This window comes from Orycteropus afer, unplaced genomic scaffold (genome assembly GCF_000298275.1).
Source record: "Orycteropus afer afer isolate SDZICR_OR568_19922 unplaced genomic scaffold, OryAfe1.0 scaffold00144, whole genome shotgun sequence".
In the NCBI taxonomy this organism is placed as follows: domain Eukaryota; kingdom Metazoa; phylum Chordata; class Mammalia; order Tubulidentata; family Orycteropodidae; genus Orycteropus; species Orycteropus afer.
In genome coordinates, this window is record NW_006921731.1 from 8,160,924 (window position 1) to 8,167,689 (window position 6,766).

A 6,766-nucleotide genomic window follows, 5' to 3' on the forward strand; every position below is an offset into this window, starting at 1 on the left:
CTGTTTTCTTATTCTGAATATCGATTATGTCTTCTCTAATTTCTATTATTTCTTCCTTCTTCTAGCTCTTGCTTTAATTTGCTTTCTTTTTGCTAGTTCTTCTAAAGATCTTTCTCCTTAAACTTAAGTATTTAATGCTTTAAATTTCCTCTTCCCTTCCCTGCATCCTACAGATTTTGATAGATTTGTTTTCATTTTCATTCATTTCTCAAACTAAAACCAAACTCACTGCCATTGAGTCACTTTGACTCATAGCGACCCTCCGTGGGTTTCCAAGACAGTATCTCTATAGAAGTAGATTGACCAAACTTCCTTCTGAGGAGTGGCTCGTGGGTTTGAACCACCAGCCTTCTGGTTAGCAGTCAACTGCTTTCGGCACTATGCTACCAGAGCGCCTCATTCATTTCTCAGTATTTCCTTATTTTCTTTGTTATTTCTTCTCTGATTCATTTGTGAATAGTTGTTTTATTTCCACATATTTGGAATTTTTCCTGTTTTCATTTTGTGGTTGACTTCTAACATCATTCTTTAATATTTGGATAATTTATTTTGTATGATTTCAATCACTTTAAATGTATTGAAACTTGTTTTGTGGCCTAAAATATGGTCTCTCCTTGAGAATATTCCATGCACACTTGACAAAAATGTGTATCTTATTTTTGGTCAGAGTAGTCTGTCTATGTTAGTTCTAGTTAGTTTACTGTGTAGTTCAACTCCTGTATATAATCATTTTTCTTTTTAAAAAGATTGTTTCCGTCCCTTTCTTTTGTTCTTCTCCTTTGGGAATGCTATTATTTATATGTTGATATGCTTGTTGGTATGTCACAGACTCTTAGATGCTGTTCATTCTTCTTTAGTTATTTTATTTATTTTTTCTTTCTGATTTTCAGACAGGGAAATTTCAAATATCTATCTTCAAGTTTGTTGTTACTTTCTTCTGCCTACTCAAATCTGTTGGTGAAAACATCTAGAGAACTTTTATCTCAGTTATTGTACTTTTCTGGTCTGTGTTTTCTCTTTTGTACTTTTTTATAGTCATCAATTCTTTCTGTATATTTTCTTTTTGTTGATACATTACATCATTCTTCCCATTTTCTTTATTGTCTCTCTTTTCGTTTAGTTCTAAGGACACATTTAAGATAGTTGATTAAATGTGTTTCTCAAGTAAGTTCAATGCCTGTGCTTCTTCATGGATAATGTCTGCTAAACTCTTTTGTGATTGGGCCCTACTTTCTTTTTTCTTTGTATGATTTGTAATTTTTTGTTTAAAATGTAACCCTGATCAGATTATTTTCCCTCCTTAGGGTTTGCTTTTACAGTTTTCTGTGAGATGTAGATATTTGTTTAGTGACTTTTATAAACTGTCTTTTGTATATACTATCTTCTTTGTCATGTGTAGTTTCTGCAGCATCTGTTCCTTTACCTTGTAGTCAGTCAGTGTGTTGACAGAGTTTTCTCTGAATGTCAGAGAAAAAAAATATGTGTACACACACCCACACCCACACAAACACTCTCCAAGTCTTTGCAGATTGGCTTTATATTGCGGACTACTTCAATGTTTAGCCAGACTGTTCACAGCTCTGCCATAGCCATCACTTCATGCTTGAACTAAAGATCCTTCAGAAGTGAAAGATGAGATCCTCTGAGATATTTGTTGAGCGTTATCCTGCCCTGGGCATGCATATTGTTTCCTAAGTTTCTCGATATATGGAAGGGGTTTTCAATGTCCTCTTTCTTTAAGAATTTCTCTCCCCAGCTCTTTCTCCCTGGCTTAATATATTTTGATTGTTTTCCTTAACTTCACCCTATGGCCCTAGATGTCTCTTCCAATTCTGCTTCAAGAGTGCTAACCCCTCATTTAAAATATACATATGTTTTGGGTGCCATTTAGTTTTATTAGCTTTGGCTTCACGTATTTTTCATCTCTACTAGTTTGTGTGTTACATCCTCTTTGTGCACTGATTCATTTTATCATTGTTTAATGTACCTCCCTAGTTCTGACAATTTATTTCCCTGAAGTCCACTTTACTTGACATTAACAAATCTACTCCTAATTCCTTTTCACTAATGAGACCATGATATATCTTTTTCCATCCCTTTTCTTTCAACCTTACTCTATTGTTATATTTGAACTATATTTCTGGCAACAACATATATTCGGGTCATATTTTTTTAATTCATGAAGTCAATCTCTATCCTTTCATTGGCTTACTTAGATCATGTCATATAATATAAATATGATATATTGGGGCTCAATTCTGCCATTTAACTTATTTTTATTCAGTTATTTATTTCTGTTTACCTTTCCTTATTTATGTTTCTTTTTTTTTCCATCTTCTTTCTTGTGGATTACATGTATATTTACTTTAGAATTCCATTTTGATTTTTCTGTTGTAATTTTGAATATATATCCTTGTATAACTGTTTTCACTATTAGTGTAGATATTAAATTTTATAAACAAACTTATATATAAGTTATTACAGTCTACTGATATTGTTACTTTATTAGTTGGAATGAAATGTACTAAGTTTACCTCTCTTTATATTTATTTGCCTCCCCCTGATTATACTATAAGGGTCTTAAGTATTCCCCCTACATATATTTAGAATCACATCGACAGTGTTATAATTTTGCTTCCACTATAAGCCATAATTTAGGAAACTCAAGAGAAGGAAAAATCTGTTTTGGTTTCCCTTATTTTCCCTTACTGTGTACTTTCTTTCTTTTTGGTGTTCCTAGAGTTCTTTTATTGTTTCCTCTTTGTTTAGAAAACTTCATTTAGTCTTCCTTTTTAGATATGTCTGCTGGCAACAAGATCTCTTATTTTTCCTTAATCTGAGAATTTATTGATATCTCTTTCACTTCTGATGGATCTCTTCCCTGAATATAGGATTCTAGGTCAATATTTCTTTTAGTTTGCACTTAACAAATATTGTGCCACTTCCTGCTGATTGCTGTGGTTTCTGATGAGAAATGTACTCTAATCCAAATTGTTTCCCTCCTCACTATATATAAGGTGCCATGTATTTCTTGTCGCCTGTCAGGACTTTTCTTTGTCTTTAGTTTTCAAAAGTTTTATGATGATATGTCTTGGTGTGGATTTCTTTGTATTTTTCTGATTGCAGTACACTCAGCTTCTTGAATCTATAGGTTTATGTCTCTTGTCAAATTGGAGAAATGTGTAGCTATCATGTATTTTAGTCCCTTTTTAGCCTTGCCCTTTTTTTCTTTCCTTCCAGGTCATTGATGATATGACATTGTATGTTATAGTCTTACAGTCACTGGAGCCATGTTATTTTTTCCTCTTTCTTTCTAGTCTATTTATTTCATCTGTGTTGCATAGGTTGAGCAATTTCTATAGCTCTATCTGTCAATTCACTGGTTCATTCTTCTGTCTGCCTCATTCATAGTGTGCCCATTCTTTGAGTTTTTAATTTGATTATCATATTTTCCCTTCTAAAAATATATATATATATATATATATATATATATATATCTGGATATATTATATTTGTTTGCTGACACATTCTATTTCATTGCTTCAGCTTTCTATTTTTAAAATCTGTTTAAAGTGTTCTAATAATTAATTGCTCATCAACTCTTTTTATCATGGCTCCTTAAAAAATTTTTGTGAGATAATTCTAACATTTCTGTCATTTTGATATCTATTTAGTGAGGAGCTCTGGTAGGATAGTGCCTAAGGCACTTGGCTGCTAACCAGAAGGCTGGCAGTTCAAACCCACCAGCCACTCCTTGTAAGGAAGGTTGGACAATCTACTTCCATAGTGATACTGCCTCGACAACCCAAGCAGGGGTTGCTATGAGTCGGTGCTGACTCGACAGCACATAACAACAACAACAACATCTATTCAGTGACTTTTTCATTTAATTTGATGTCTTCCTAGTTCTTGATATAATGAATGTTTATTTTATTGAAAGCTTAATATTATGAGTATTAATTTATGAGACTTTGGATCTTCTTGTTGTTACGTGCTGTTGAGTCAGTTTTGACTCTTAGTGACCCTATGTGCAATAGAATAAAACAATTCTGGTCCTGTGCCATGATCATAATGGTTGCCATGCTTGAGCCCATTGACACACCCACTTTTCCAGTCCCCCTCACTGAGGGTCTTCCACTTTTTGGCTAATCCTCTGCTTTACCAAGCTTAGCATCCTCTCCAGGCATTGGTCCCTCTGACAACATGACCAAAGTAAGAAAGGTGAAAGTCTCATCATTCTCATTTCTAAGGAGCATTCTGGAGATATTTCGTCCAAGGCAGCTTTGTTCATTCTTCTAACAGTCCACGGCACATTCATTATTCTTCACCAACACCACAATTCAAATGCATCAGTTCTTCTGCAGTCTTCCTTATCCATTGTCCAGCTGTCACACACATGAGGTTACTGAAAATATCATGGCTTGGGTCAGGAAAACCTTAGCCTTCAAAGTGACATCTTTGATCTTTAACTCTTTAAATAGTTCATTTGCAATAGATTTGCCCAATTCAATACATTGTTTGATTTCTTGATTACAGTTTCTATGGATGTTGATTGTCATCCAAGTAAAATTAAATCATTGACAATTTCAATCTTTTCTCCATTCATCATGATATTGATTATTGGCCCAGTTGTGAGGATATTTGTCTTCTTTATGATGAATTGCAATCCTTGCTGAAGTCTGTATCTTTGATCTTCATCAGTAAGTGCTTCAAGTCTTCTTCACTTTCAGTAAGGAAGGTTGTGTCATCTACATATTCTAGGTTGTTAATGAACCTTCCTTCAGTCCTGATGCTGTGTTTTTCTTCACATAGTCTAGTTTCTTGGATTTTTTGTTCAGCATACAGATTGAGTAATTATGGTGAATGGATACAACCCTGACACACATCTTTCCTGATTTAAAATCATGCAGTATCTCCTTGCTCTATTTGAATAATTGCTTCTTAGTCTATGTGCAAGTTTCACAGGGCATAGTTAAGTGTTCTCTGGTAACATAGTGCCTAAGGTGCTTGACTGCTAACCAGAAGGCTGGCGGTTCAAACCCATCAGCCACTCCTCAGAAGGAAGATGAGGCAATCTACTCCCGTAGTGATACTGCCTCGGAAACCCAAGGGGGTGTCGCTATGAGTCGGGTTTGACTAGACGGCACATAACAACGACAACAACAGTTAAGTGTTCTGGAATTTCCATTTTTTCAAATGTTATCCATAATCTGTTTTGTTCCACACAGTCAAATGCCTTTGCATATTCAATAAAACACAGGTAAACATCTTTCTGGCATTCTTTGCTTTCAGCTAAGATTCATCTTACATCAGGAATTATATTCGTTGTTCCATATCCTCTTCTGAAATTGACTTGAATTTTTAGCAGTTCTCCATCAATATACTGCTGCAGGGAGCTCTGGTAGCATAGTGGCTAAGGCACTTGACTGCTAACCAGAAGGCTGGCAGTTCAAACCCACCAGCTACTCCCTGGAAGGAAGATGGGACAATCTACTTCCATAGTGATACTGCCTCAGAAACCCAAGGAGGGATCGCTATGGGTCGGGTCTGACTCAACAGCACACAACAACAACAACAACATACTGCTGCAACAGTATATTGGACCTTATTAAAACCTCTATTTGAGCTGCCTTGCTCTGACAACACTCTTGCAATGGGAGAGTCTTACTCCTTGTTATTCTCAGTTGGGAGTAGAAGTCCAAATTCACTACTCAGTTTCTGTTGACACTTTGGAGAGTACTATTGGATGTGGGTGGGAGGCCAGTCTTCCCAGTAAGCCTCCATTTATATGTCTATAGCTGAGAGTAGTAGCAATGCCTTGTTATCATTCCCTATGTGACTTCCACTGACTCTGCAGCTGGGAGAGCTGAGAGAGGTGGCCTTCTTCCCTCTGAATAGCAGTGAAAATTCTTTCTCTCCACTAGGTGTCACCTCCCATAATTCAGTGAGGAGCAAAAAAGGTGACTGACTCCTAAAAAGTGGATTTGGAAGTCCAGGCTTTAAATGTGATTACCAGCAACATTGTGTGCATTGGGGGGAGCTTGTTACTGCCCAAAGAGGATAAGTATCTGATCCCCTACTTCACTGATACCACCTTGGCAGAATGGAATGGAGTATTTCACTCCAGTTTGATGAGGTTCTCTACTCACATTTTCTGGCATTGGTGGCAGTGATGTCACAATTATTTTCTTTGGTATTTGGTTAATGTAGAGTGCTTATTGTCTAAAAGTGATCAGTCCTTATGAACTTACTCTTCCCTTGTCCTTTCTCTAGGTAGGAAAAGCTTTTCTGGGGATTTTCTGTGTCTGTTGCATTTCTGTGTTTGACTTCTTTATCTCCAAGGTAAGGATATATGAATATAAAAGAATACCCAGGGTCTCACCACTTTATTTTTCCCTTATTTCCTTAGGTTCTTAGCCAATTTGCCTTTTCTCTCCACCTTTCAGAGTCTTCTTATATTTGTTTTACACAATGAAATCTGTGTGAACTAGAGCTCGGGACTGTCTTGTTTTTCTGGACACCACAAGTTTTCTGCCTTTGATAAGGTGCAATCTAACCACTTTTCTCTATTAATGGAAAATATTTGCATTTTCCTTCTCTGACAGATTTCTATCTTACTCAGGTTTTGGTTTATTCAGGCTTTACTATATGTGATGTCCACAGTTCTTGTTGTTGTTGTTGTTGTTGTTATGTGCCGTCGAGTTGGCCCCGACTCATAGCGACCCCTCCTTGGGTTTCCGAGGCAGTATCACTACGGAAATAGGAT